The sequence below is a fragment of the Serinus canaria genome, chromosome 8, assembly GCF_022539315.1.
Source record: "Serinus canaria isolate serCan28SL12 chromosome 8, serCan2020, whole genome shotgun sequence".
Lineage (NCBI taxonomy): Eukaryota > Metazoa > Chordata > Aves > Passeriformes > Fringillidae > Serinus > Serinus canaria.
In genome coordinates, this window is record NC_066322.1 from 2,663,211 (window position 1) to 2,677,629 (window position 14,419).

The 14,419-nt window shown below is 46.6% G+C and overlaps 1 protein-coding gene across 11 annotated transcripts in view; it reads right to left on the reverse strand.

Annotated features, from left to right (window-relative positions):
- The window catches only part of NFIA (nuclear factor I A), a 248,930-nt gene that overhangs the window by 7,387 nt on the left and 227,124 nt on the right, over positions 1-14,419 (reverse strand). The window lies entirely within an intron of this gene.

Genomic DNA, 14,419 nt, shown 5'->3' on the forward strand with positions numbered 1-14,419 from the left:
CTCGCCGACAGTCGCTGGACATAGCTACAGATGAACGCGGGGGTCATGTCACGTTACAAGTTATCAATCTTTTTAATAGATGATGGCTTGAAGATCCCTCCAGTTCACTTTTGTCTAATCCCCTGAAAAGGCGATACACATTCGCCTCTCTGTGCCATTTATCACCCTGCAGTCGGGGTTTTCTTGGGTATTTAGGCATGTGCCAGCATAAGCATCTGTTGCTTTATACTGCCCTGCTTCAACTGTCTCGCTGGAACAGATGCACAGAAATTCAACAACAGGGCTGTTTTCTTAGGAGAAATGTGGATCGCTACAGAAAAGCCAGGATAAAGCAAATCTGGGGGAAAGTGGATCAGTGAAAATGTCCCGTACCTCTGCCCATACTTGTGTTTCAAAACAAAACGTGGGCCTCAACTAATAGCTTTTCTTTGGGAAAATATTTTTTTTCCCTTTTTCTCCTTTTTCCCATAGGGAGGGAATTCCCAGGGAATTCAGCCCCGCAACAATACCGTCCTTAACCCAACGGCGCAGATGCCCGGAGCACAGAAAGCAATTTTGCTCCTCCATAGGAAAATAAACACAGTTGGGAAGCTGGAGTGGGCTCTGCTGGAGCCGGGGCAGTGCCACCGCACCGGGGAGAGCCCATCCCGGCCCCGGCAGGGTCAGCCCAACCTGAACCCGCGATGAATGAGAGCAGTGTTAGGCCCTGGGACCGTGCGCGCGGGGGGATGCTCCTTGGCAATGACATATTGCTGTGGGAATACACCAACAAGCAGCAACTATTTAGCCTGGAGTAAAGTAATACAACAAGAAAGACTCAGGTATTAAAGAGCCGTGGCTGATACCCCCTGTTTTTTCGCTGGGGCTCCTGTAATATATGAGGTGCGTCCGTGCATGCGCACGGACCGATGACAAGTTTTACCAAGTTTTTCCTCCGCTCCTTTTCGGCCTCTGACGTGATTGATAGCACAATCAGCTCAGGGAGGACTTATGAACATTTACGGAAGACTCTGAGGCAAGTTTCATGTGGGACTTGGAGATTATGTGGTCTTGCCATGGAGGTAGGAACCAGTAAAATAAATAGCAGGATTGGAGAAGTTGTCCTGCTTCCAATACACCTCATTAACTAACTCTTCCTCTGCTCGCCCTTCTGAATACAAACACACCGGTCCCATATCGGCTCCATCTATTGCCTACAGATTTTATATTTAGACTTACTCAGGCTGCAATTAAACGAAATAGTTCTCATATGTAAAGTTTATAAACAGAGGAAAGTTCTGGCAGGGTTCGTGAAGCGGAGCCAAGTCCTGTTCTGCTCCCTGACTGCGGGGCCCTACTGATTTTTAGGTGGGTGCAGGGACGTGGAGTGTGGGCTGTGCTGTGCTGGAGACATCTCCAACCACCACCAGCACCTCCGGCCATTGCCAGCTCCCAACTTTTCCAAACTTTTCAGCATTGTCCCTCACTCTTTTTGTTTGAGTGTGACAGTTTTTGTCCAGACTGGCAACTGTGGCACTGCCCAGCAGGGAGGAGAGGGGCTGAAGTCCAAGAAGGGAGGGAGTAGAGGGGTTAAAACTGCAAGGTAAAAGAGAAGAGGGGCAACAGACTGAGGTGATGGAGTTGAGGAGTTACAGACTGAGAGATGACAGGAGTTAGGGGGGGTTAAGACTGAGGTGATGGAGTAGAGGGGGTAAAGATTGAGAGGACATGGGGAGAGGGCCTGGACACTGTGAAGTGATGGAACAGAAGGGCTGAACGCTGTGAGGTGAGGGAGTAGAAAAGTTAAAACTGAGAGGTGATGGAGTAGAGAGGTTAAAAATTTAGAGGCGATGGAGTAGAGGGGTTAAAAATGCGAGGTGATGGAGTGGAAGGGTTAAAGGCTGCGAGGCCGTGGAGTAGAGGGGTTGAACAGTTCCAGGCGATGGTTCCCATCTCCGCTGTCCGGCTGCTCCATGGCCGCTGGCTCGGCACATGGCCCGCCGGTGGCGGGAGCCGCTGCCCTCGCCACTCCTCCCTCGTTTCAAAAGCTGATTTTTTTCCCCCCCTTTTTTAAAAAAAGAAGGGAAAAAAAAAAAAAAAAAAAAAGGAAAGAAAAAAAGCGCAGAGGTTGCGGAGGTGGGGCCGCGCGGGGCCGGGGCTGGCGGCGCTGGGGTCCCGAGGCCCGCCCGGGCTCCGCCGCCCCCCCGCCCCTCGGTCCGTGTGTCCGGCCGCCCCGGCCGCTCCGTCGGTCCGTCTCCCGCCGCCCCGCGCTCCTTCACGCATCTCGCTATTCACCCCGCGCCTCGCAGACAAGGTTACCCCAGAGCGGCTCTGTAATCCTTCACTGAAATAGGCTTTATTGATTGCTCTGGTCTATTGTTCCCTTTTCAAGTCCCCCAAGTTCAAGTTCATCCCGGTGTTACATCATGTCTCGTTGCTAAGGGCAACCAGACAGCCCCAGACGTGACCGCCATCCGCAAGCGCGGCGCTGCGCCCTCCCACCGCCGCCAGCCGCGCTGACGTCGAGCCCCGCTCCCAACACACTGAACTATTTATTCTGCCTAATTTATGACCTCCACAGCAAGAGAGACCCCCACTCCAAAAACCAACACTGTTGTATATTTAATTAATCTGTCTTTCTCTGGCACTTGGGAAAGTTAGACAAAGGTCTAATTATTGTGTGTCGCTCCCCACACTTTTCTTTTTGGGGTGACTATTTGCATGGGAAAAGAAACGGCGAGGCTGGGCGCGAGTCCCCTCCCTCCAAAACACCTTTTTTTTCCCCCCTGCCCTATTGACATTTCATGAAATACTTTAGCTGCTTAAGGGAATTAGAAAAAAAAAATCTGATGTGAATGTAACTCCTTCGGAGTTGGTATTCAGTAACACAAATCAACTCATGACATGTTTAAATTTAAATGCTAACCACACACTCTGCGAGTTACTTTAAAGGTTAGTTTTTAATCAATAGAAGTTGCTGACTCGGGAGTTTTGAGCGGCGCAGTGCAGCTCTGGGGCCTTTGTCTCGCGTTGGGCTTTCAAACTTTTTTTTTTCTTGAGATGATTTTAGCAATGATTTGCAGACACAGAGCGCTATTGTGCTCCTGACTAGCAACATGTCAATAAAGGAGTAGAGTTACCATGCACTAGGGTGTCAATATGACTCCTGCAGACACTGCTCAGCCTTAATACCAATGAAAAACTTAACCCTTACAGGAGAGACCCAGACCAAACCGCACGCTTGTTTCAAAACTTCCTCTGCATGGCCTTGAGTGAAAAGCTGCTTTTACGGGACCCAAACTCGGAGCGCTTCGCCAACAGCTGCGTCCCGCTCCGCCTGCTCCTGCAGCCCCACTTGGATGAGATGTTTTATGGGCTGAGGCAGCAGAACAGCGAGACAGAGCGCGCATTTACCCAGCAGCAGATCCCACCAGCACCGCTCTCGGGACACCGGTTTAATTTAGAGCATCTTACAGCTGAAGCGTGCACACAGAATGATCCTCCTTTTTCTGCTAATCATTTTAATATTAAGATCTCATATCCCTCTCAAGCCTCCTATACACGTCTAAGTCTTCCAGGATTAGGGCTGAAGAGCACCATTGTTCCTGTGGAGCACCTGTGAAACTTTTCTGCTAGGGAGAGGAGACCTCCGGCCTCAAATGAAAACGTCTAGGAAGCCTATTAGGCACTTGGAGACCCGATAGCTGGGACCTATCAAAGGTTTTTTTGCATGATTAGGGAGCTTAGAATGGAAAAAAAAAGAAGCCTGGATCCGTACATTTAGACGGCTGAAGTATTTTGTGCCTTGCTTTAGAGTGCTGCTCAATGCCGAAGCACCTCACCCATTTCATCCCTGCAGTTCTGTAACCTATCCGACTGCACCCACTTGGAGAAGGCGGTGTTGCCTTTCTTAATTTAAAATCTCCATTTAAATCATGGGCCCTATCACAGTACGGTCAGGATGATATTATCTCCGTGCTTTTTCATAAAAGAGCCGGTGTTTTATTTCCCTTCTATTTACTTTGCAGTACTGTTCTCCCAGTGAGTTTAGAGCTAAATGCACCCACTGGAGCTAAAGGTCCTGCTCAGTAAAATTGCTGCCACACAGTTGTCGGTGCAACTATGAGTCTGTATTGTCCTGCCCAGCATCTCGCTGTCCTTCTCCAGCGCTCAAGGTGAAACATCAGAAAGAATTCTGCAGTCCGGTACGAGATCTTTGCTTCCCTTTCTCCAGTCAAATGAAGAAGTAATCTCATCAGGTTGAAAAGTGCTGACTAAGGATTTAATAAAGTGCCTGCAGATGTGTGTCATCTCTAAGGTATTCAACTCATGTAATGCAAAACAGTTCCACACTGAATGTGCTTATAAAATTCCATTTAACCATTGCAGAGCTCTATTTTACTGTTCTCCGAGGAGTATTATCACACTTTCCCCCCCCCCAATTTACAGCACCATGAAAGTTGAAACTTGTATTTGAGAATCCTCACAGTAGTAAGGTTTTATGATCCATAAACAATATATACTTGACTGAATCCTAAACAGGAAGTCTGAGATGGCAATTACGGTTCTCTGATAGCGCAAGTCTTTTTGTTTCTTATGCACTCCTGGAGATAGCAGAGACACACAAAAATCCTCCAGCCACTCCTGACAATCAGCTCCTTTCTACAGGAAGAACAGCAAGAAAACGTCCCGTGATTCTGGATATTTAGCAAAGCGCCTCATCGACTCCTGTAGCAGTTTCTGCCTGAGTCAGGAGCCAAGGAACAGGCCCATTGTTTATGGAAACCTCCTCAAACCAGCCTTCCTGCATGCCGTCCCTCACCCCCAGTCTCGCCGCGAGCACCGCTCACGTGTTTCCAACCAGAACAGCAATCCAACCCAAACTTGTTCCATTTGCTTCTACCTGCACATCTCCTGCCCCAACAATGGGACCTTTCAGCTCGTGCAGAAAACCGGGGCTGTGCACCCTCCCTATCTGTTTTTCGAATTAAGAAGTTAAACAAAAGTCCTCAAGGGCAAAGTTTAACGCTGCGGAAGGAGGTTGTTAATGTGGAATCCAGAACTGGGTGTGACAGTTGGCTTATTTCTCCGGGCGATGTGGGTTATTTAAGGACATTCACACGTTTGAAACTCTGACAAACTCCATGCACAGCAGCTTTGGCTTCCCCATACCCACTCAGGGCTCAGGCCTGCTAAGTGATAGCCATTTTCTGTAGGTTGAAGCCCAGTTTGTGTGCCTGGCGGTGCAGCGGGTCGGTGTCGTCGGGACTTCAAAGGCGGCTGCTGCGGCCGTTGCTGCCCCGGGCGCGTGCAGGAAGCGATAGCTGCACGGGCTCGGGCGGGAAAACCCACCTGTGATAAGAGCCTAAATAAAATAAAATAAAATAAAACCCTGCAGCTTTAGAGCTCAGCAGCAAAGCGGCTGTTGGGGCAGCCCAGCTGAACCCAAGGCACGGCCGCTGGCACCTGTGAGGTCTCAGTGTGGAGCATTGTTTTGTTTGGGGATGACATTTCAGTCACCTCAAGAACTTTGAGGCTCTCACGAACATTAACCCCGGGGAGGTGAATTGGGGTAACGAGTCCTTCTGGTTGCCAAGATAAAAGGAGAATGTGAGCAGTTAGGCAGTGAACTGGGCCTTTTGGCATCACCTTGTGAGAGGTGCTGGGAAGGCTCTTCCCCACGGTGCGTCGTGTGAAAGCAAGGGGACAAAACTGGGCCTTTGATGCCACTTCAAAAGGGTTGCCAGGGTGAGGGGAGACAGTGGCAGTTCAGCTTCTGGTGCGACTGGCTGGAGGGCTCCTGCAGACACAGCAACTGCCTCTGGTTTAGCCCACATCTGAATTCATCCCACTCTTCTAGTGCTTCCTCCAGAGTTTCTCCAGGCCCAAAATCTGTTCCTACTGTGTAAGACCGAAAGGTGAATATAAAAGACAAGGTCACCTTTGTGCCTATGGAAGTTATTTTCTTAGAGCTGGAATTAATTATTTAGTAATTATATTTTCCAGACTGAAATTCCAACAGGGACGTAAGTAGCATGTTGGTCATCCCCAAAGGGACATAAAACAGTGAGAGAATCTTCTGACTGTCCAACATCCGCACCGGGGAGAGTCACACGCCCCACTCCGAGCACATTTATATTGTCTGGAGGCAGATAAAACCTGTCCCAGGAGGGACACTGGTCTCTAGGCAATGTGTACAGTAGCTCTGCATCCAATAGTTTTTGCGGGAATGCCAGTTGTGGCAAACTGCATTAAATTACGTGCAATAATTTTGTAATATGCACTTTTGCCTGCTGACTATTAAAAATGTATAGTAGTCCAAAACCACTTCTCTCCTGGGACCAACAAACTCACTTCGGGCAAGATTGCTGCTTGGGTTCAAACCTCAAGTTGGGAACAGCTAGTGTTTTTAAATAAGTCACCCCAAACTCTCCCAAACCTATGAAAACACACTCATACAGTAACTCCTGCTGTTGTTCCAGACATCTGAATGTTCCAGTAAAGTGTCCCAGCTGGCCCCAGATGTTCCTTAAGTATAAACCAATGCTCTGAGTGCTGGACCCCCTGCTGCCCCGACCTGGAGCTCAGCGGATTAAAGATTGACTGCGCTATGACATATTCGCATTTAGCCTGAATATAATACAGCAAAGACTTATCAATGGCAAATGTTTGAAATGTAACCCAGTCAGCAGAGTAGGCTGGCACTCTGAATATGATGTATAAATAATGTATGGGAACTTAAGATCTAAATTAGATCTACAGGAAGAAAACTTTCCCTTTTCTCTGCCTCTAAAAGAAAAGTTCTCTCACAATGAGGTCATTTTCCTGCCCCGTCTTTTGGTTTACAAAATTGCTTTTAGGCAGAGGGTCTTGCCTTTACTTGGGGAACATTTTGCCAGTTACAGTTTTTTCCTCCAGTTTTCTAAAAAACCGAGCAATGAAGTTCACTTATTTGTTAGTAAATTGACTTTGAAATCTACAAAATAACTTCTAAACTTTGCGTGGTCGGCTGAAAGCTGACTGCAGCCATGCTAAACTGCAACCCTTGCTGTTTAAAAAAAAAAAAAGAAAAAAAAAGATAGTGAAGGGAAAGAGAGAGAGGAAAAAGAAAGGGAGAAAGAGAGAGAAACAATCCCATTTTGGTTTTTGTTAGAGGACGGCATACTACATAGATCAGAGACTTTTCAAAAAATAAAAACCCCCACTGTACACAAAGCACAGGAAAATGTGAGGAAAAAAGGAAAAACCTAAAAGCAGCTTAGAATGTGTTAACTCTGCCATTCTGTCAGCTTAAAGAGTATTTTATGCTTGATCAACAGCTCTCTTTTATTATGCTTTTCTTTCATTCATTCAAGACATCAAAGACCAGAACCACCAGTGTACCTGATCTACCAGAAGAACTTGTAAGGGTGTTCTAAAGAAACGGGGGTATTGGGAGCCAGACACCCCTGCGGACAAGGCAGTTCAAAGAGAATATTTCAACAATGATTACATTTTGTAAATCTTTGTACGAAAGACAGCTTATTTCCTGCTTTTTTCATGAAAAATAGATTCTATCCATTAAAGTGAGCCCACAGTATGAAAGTTACTTGAGATCTGAGGTACAGCAAGCGGATTAAGTGGAGGGTGAGATGAAATCTTTGAGAGAGACGATGGCTTTCTCTGATATTTGTCGCTGCCATCAGGTTTCTGAGTGGGCTAGGAACTTTTTTTCTTTAAAAAAAAAATTAAATTTATTTATAGACTTGCTGGTGGAAGCGAAGGCGTTTGTAAAAGCAAAATAAACCGGAATGAATCAGAAAGGAAAATCGTAACAAATAAAGAAGGAACAGAGAAAACTAACGGCTGCGAAAAAACCTTCTGACATGTTTGAAAGGAAAACTATATCTATTTGCCCCGCTCCAAAAATTGCAGGCGAGCCATTTAAATCCTGCAGACAACTCCGAAGTGCAGCACACAGACCCAAGCCAGCTGTTTACTTTTCCAAGCCCGTGGTGGTTTCTGCATTGATAAACTATATAACCTCACACACACAGAAGGGATTTTAGCTATGCCAGACCTCATTGCTCTGTCCCGCTCTCTTTATGTGCTGTCACAGAATAAAAATGATCCTAACACAAACCCTGAAATAAGATCTCGCACCAGAAAGAACATCTTTGTAGATATTTCCTGAGTTACTGCCAAGCGGGATTTTTTTCGCCCATTCATCCTTTCAAAGTTTTGCTATAAACACAGCCAAAATTGTTCGGGAGTAATCAGAAATGACCAAAATATGACCCCTTAGCCAAGGCCAGCTGTGGGCAGGAGGGGAGGAAGCCTCCCCACGCTTGTGGCTGGGACAGCAGCCACTTCTGCCACCACACCTGGGTGACACCCGCCAGCATCGGCACCTCACTTCCCCCTTCTGTAAGAGAAGGAGGAAACAGCGGGATGCATGGAATCAAAGAGGCAAAACCAACTTTAAACCCACCTCACGGTTTGCATCTACTATTTTGAGGTAAAAGCAAATGTGCTGTGAGGGGGGCTGAGTTTTGCACTCTACGCCTCGTTTCTAGACAGCCCCGTATTTTTCTCTGCTGGAGGCACAGTTAAATTTGCTCAGGAGTGCAACAATCCCATATTTCTTACAGCAGATCTCACTCATTTCTTTCCTTTTAAGAAACAATACGTGCACGGGGACTTGGAGCCGCTTATAACCTCGTGCCGGGAAGTCCCGTGGAAACTGGGACGGCAGACACAGTGCTGCTACGGGACTTTCCAGCATTTTTGCTTGGATGAAAGCAAAACCCTCTGGGCTCCCCGGATTCCAGCTCCCCCCTGGACAGGGCACAAAAGCCACTGGGTGCCCAGAGACCCCCCAGCCCCAGGGTGGGTGCCCGGGGCCTGTGGCGGCCCCGCCGCCAGCCCCTCACGGCCGCCCTCAGCCCGGCCCAGGCCCCGGCTGCGCCTTGCCAAGTTCAAGTTCAGGTTTAAGGGAAATAAACCGCTCCTCGGGAGCCTGCAGCCAGCCCTCATTTCCATGTGATCCCTCTGAACTTCGCCTGCGCCAGCGCGCCCTGTTTCCAGGGCCCGCCGAAGGAATGTTTTACAGTTAGAGCCCGCAGTGCTTTCTCAGGCATTTCAGACCCAGAGGCCCAAGTTTCAAGCTGCAGCATTAAAAGTTTCCACAGAGCTACTGCAGAGAGAGGGAGGGAGGGCAGGGGGGAGGGAAATGAGGAGAACAATATCGTCTTAATTGTCTCTATATAGCTCCACAGTTAAAGTATTACTTTTTAAAGGGACATAATTTATTCTGGAGGCACGGTGTTATAACAACCAGTACATACTTTCACCGCGGCGTAACCCGCTCTATTCTTCATTGTGCTTTCCGGTGGTGTTGCTTTTGCAGAACTCCTTGTTACGCCGTCCCCGGTACTGTACTTACAGTTTTATTCAATTTAAGCCAGTTCCTGCAGTCCTCAGGCGAGCAAAACCACCCCCCCCCCCCATCCCCACCAAGCCTCGGGAGTTCTGCCTGCACCAGGACTGCAAAAATAATCTCCCCTCAACCACCGTTTTTCTCCCCCCCAAAAAAGTTTCTTTACTTTTATTGCTTTAGACAATCGGGGAAAGTCATCCAAAGAAAATCAACCCCCAGCCTGGGCCTCCCAGGCTGGGCTCGCAGCGAGACAGCCGAGCACACACGCACAGACACACACGTACACACACACAGCGCTCGCCCTGCACTCCCCTGCCCCGTCCCGTGCCGGCCCAGCCACGGCAGCTCCCTGAGGGGCCCAGGGCTCCCAGTGGGATGGATGGCTCTGCCAGCAAGCTGCTGCAGAGGCTGCGGCTCTTTGCTCTGCAGTTTGGGGTGCAAAAGGGAGTTTTCAGCCGGTTTTGCCCCCCATTTCTCCACTGGAGAGCAGGGAGGAGGGAAGGGTTACTGCAGCCTTCAGAGGTTGAAGGCTGAGGTGGCCTTTCCTTGCCCTGGCCATCCAGTTCTCATATAATCCTGGCTGCGACAGCCCCAGTGGAGCTCTAGGGGACCCATCCACCAACCCAGCCCTGTCCAGGGGCTCCTTGTGGTGTAATGGGAGAAGACCCATTGTGGGTCAAAAGGTAGTTGACCTACAACTACCCAAGGTAGTTCAGCTGCTTTTTTTGACTGCCCTGAGAGTACTTCAGAGCACACACAGGAAAGTGAGGACAGAGAATAACATGGGCTGGACAGGAGAGCGAGCACTCCCTCCAAAATCCCTCCCAAAAGTCAGGTCCCTGCCTCTGCTCTCTGTCTGGGTGTAGTGAACAAATGAGCAGCCCTGTGGGGACAGCAAAGTGTGCCCAGCCTGATCAAAGCAGGGCAGAAAGCAGGAGGGACGGGTTGGTGGGGCTGGGAGGCACAGGGGAGGAACCGGAATGTGGGCAGCAGGAACACTGGGGCTGGCTGGGGACCCCAGGAGGAGGGGGCCGAGACAACAGCATGTTTGGAGAGGTGGGTAGAGCAAGGCTGGGTTTAGAGACCACAAAAAAGGAAGAGGAATTCGGGTTTTGGCAAGTCCTAGGTGTTACTGGGCAAGGAGATCAAAACCAGGCTCCAAATTAACACGGACAGAAATAGGAGCACAGAGGCAATTCTGGCACTTTTGACCTTAAAATTACAGAAGACAGTGAGCTGGAGGAATAATGACTCGATCTCGATTCATCAGGAAACCCCCCCCTTCCCAAAACTCATCTTAAAAAGAGAAAGCCAAGAGGGCATTGAGCTGAACAAAAAAACCTCTCCTGAACGTGGGAACTTTTGACATCTGCATTTTTCCTGATATTTTCTACCTTGCTAAACTGCTCTAAGAAAAATGGAAGGTTGTGTGTCCTGCCTGTGCTCAGGGACCCAGCTGTGGGCATCCCTGAAGGGATTTCCATCATGCTGTGGGGAATTCCATCCAGGGATGAGTCCTGTAAAGACCCATGGGGCCATTGGGGTCAGGATGCTACAGGAGCTGTGTGAGTGGGGCAGGGAAAGACCACCCCAGGCTCCAGAGGTTGCCAGCTCTCCGCTGGAGAAATGGGAAAAGGCTTTGCAGCACATGATCCGTCTTTGGATGAGGAGGGATGTATTAGACATGGTTGGCTAAAGGGAGTTGGGTCTTGGCCTAGCTTGGAGCAATTTTCACACATACTGTGAGATGCCAATGAAAGTCCTGGTGGAGTGTAAAGTCATTAAATGAGACGAAATTAAACAATTTAGTTATTTCTGCTTCATCATATTTGTGCAGTATGGCAGGCAGAATGAATTACTACTAATGATCAAATTTAGTAATACTAATTAAACTATCTCAATTTAATTAATACTAACAGAGAAAACAGACAAAATTACTAATGTAAACCTTGAACTTAAAATCAAAAGGTGCCTCTTCGCTTTTGTGAGTCACTGAATGTGAGGCTTTTCCCTGAAAATAGCCTGTGTAGAAGTGGCTCTTTGTACTCCCTAAGCAAGCTGCTCCATTGTATGGTTAACTACAGCTCTCCTCCAGCTTTCTGTCCCCTCTCTTTTTTCCCCCTAAATGTTGCTACTTTTACTCCTTGCTTTTCTAAAGAGGTTCTAGGAGAAGAATCTGAGCTCTGTTCAGACTCACATAATATCAACAGCACTAATAAAGCAGTTACCACTACTGGGACAAATTCTGCCCTGGGTGCTTGTAGGAAGAGGGCTTAAAAGAGCCTGTAGAGCCTCCCTTGCTGGGAAATCATGGGATCACAGAATGGTTTGGGTTGGAAAGGACCTTAAAGATCAGATAATCTTCCAAACCCGCTGCCATAGGCAGGGACACCTTCCACTGGACCAAGTTGCTCCAAACCCCATCCAACCTGGTCTAAACTTTAAAATTTAGCCTACAAGACCAGTAATTTGGGAATACCCCAAACCCATCTCTACATCAAGGAAAATGGCTTTAGAGTCACTGAGAGTTAATACCTGTAACCACAAAGTAAGAACTCCACAGAAATACAATAAGACTGCACTGCAAACCCTCCCCATAGAGAAAATGTGAATTTTAACCTTTATCTTATCTGAAAAAGACTAGATTTACTCTACTGTGCATAGTTATAAGCAAAAGAGAAGCATAATTAAACAAAAATGTTATTGTATTTCTAAAACAAACTCGTGCCAATAACAAATCTTCCATCTCCTCCTCTCATCAGCTTCAATGAATATACAGCCGGGTCCCATACCACAGATTCTCAGACATGATCTTTAACCTAAAGGACTGCAAGAGAGTCCTTAAAAAAACCCCAGCAAACCATGGAATAGCCAAACAAGGAATATAATGTGTCAAAGTGTTCTTCCAAAATCTCAAATCTCATTGTTTAGCACATGCCAAGATGAAAAAAACCCAACACCACATGCAAATATCATATCTTAGTTTATACCTTGTTTTTTTCTTTAAAAATAGGTAGTTTTTCTGGTGTCATATTTAAAAAGATGTAGTTTCAGAAAAGGCACAAAAGGATATCTGAAGCTGTATAAAGCTGCTCCAAGCAATGGAGAAATTCATAGAACCCTTGAATGGTTTTGGGTGGAGGAAACCTTAAGCCTGTCTTTTTTCATGTCACCTTCCACTATCCCAGGTTGCTCCAAGCCCCATCCAACCTGATCCTGGACACTTCCAGGGAAGGGGCAGCCACAGCTTCTCTGTGCCAGGGCCTCCCCACTCTCACAGGCAACAATTTCTTCCTAAATTGTTGTGTTCAGCCTCAGAGGTGGCTTCATGGTGTTGGTTGTGACTTTGGTTACTCATATCTCATAATTAAAATTACATTTCAGTGCCTTCTGCAGTGCATTCAGCTGCATCTCTCTTCATGTGCAATAACCAGTGTTGTATAGATGGTGTTACAGTTGGGTCACACAAGTGAATATGCCTGAGAATATTATGATTATAGTGTCAGTACTGTTTTCAAAGTTGAATATTAATAACTAAAGCACCTAAGGGGAAACCTAGAAGGTATTTTTAAGTTTAGCCTTTTGGTTTTTATTTTATTTATCTTTTTTTAAATTCTGGTTTTAAATTAAACTTTTCCAGTTCTACCTCTGTTCAAGCAGAAAATGCTATCAAAGCAAAAGCCTAAAATGAGATGTGTTTTGCTGTTCTAAACTAAAGCCAGGTAAAATTTGAAAGCTGCAATTTCCCATGCTGTTAGCAATCCTTACTAAGAACAGACACCTCTGTCAAATTTAAAATATAAACAGACTTTACCAAAATTGAGGTAATTTTGCTGTATTTCTTTTGAAAACCCAGTCTGTGTTATTTATATTTCTCTAGGACAGGTGATGCTCAGTGTCTTGGGAACATGGAATCTCCTGCAAACTGAGGACTCCTTCTCTGTTAAGAAAAGGCTTCTTTTGGTCCTTTTTTATGGAATTCACTATTAATTTCAGAGCAGGACAGCCTTATTTTGCAAAGTGTTCACCTCTGGAGCTTATTCCTTCCTTGACCTCTGTGTTAATGCCATTAAGCAAAGGTGATTCCTAGGACAGAGGTAGCTTAATACCTATCCATTGGGAAGGATGTAGGGATTGTGGCCTTTAATTTTTGACCTTCATTGTAGACTGTGGTCCTAATCCTTTGATTGTGGAATTCTTAAAAAGTATATATGGCAGCTGGCAAAAAATCTTAATGTTCCAGTAAATGCAAAAGCCATAAATTCAGCTGCTGACCTTTTCCATCCAGGTCACATGTGACATCTACTGGAGTTTGTCAGGCTGGGTGGAATTTATGGAGCTCATATAGGTATCAGCTGCAAAGGCTGAACTTTCATGAAATGTCTTTCAAAGGCACTTCCAAAACCCTTGTAAAAAGTCAGTATGCCTTTTTTTTTTTTAAGGGTATACATTCTGCACACATTTTAAAAGGTCTCATCGTGCCACCTCTGCAAATTTTCAGCACCTGGGAAACTTCAGCTCTTAAATTATTACTCTTTACAAAATAGAGAAATCAGGCCAGGCATGTAATTACTGCCATCCCCAACTTCCAACAGCCCCTTCCCAAGCCTGGCTCCCTGAGCACTCCTTTCTTTCTGGTCTGCAGCCTCCTGCCCCTCTCTGGGATCAATGGTATCGATGGTCTATTGTCAGTCAGAGAAATGGGATTTGATAGTGCCCTCAAGCAGTTGGGAAGAAGGGAAGGAATACAAAACCTGCCCAGGTCCACACCGTCAGTGGGATCAATGCTCTCAATAATACGTTTGCCGCCACGTAGCGCCCTAACTGTCGCAATTAATAATGTAGAAGGAGCTGATTAACTTAAGTAAAGTGCTCTCCACTGTGTAAACACATCAAGATCTATAGGGCCAAAGAGGAAAGAACGAACAAAACGTCATTTTTATATTTTATGTGGACACATTCTTGCTTTCTATTCTGCTCTTGTAACAATTACTGTACTAGCCACTCTGACAGAGTCAATAA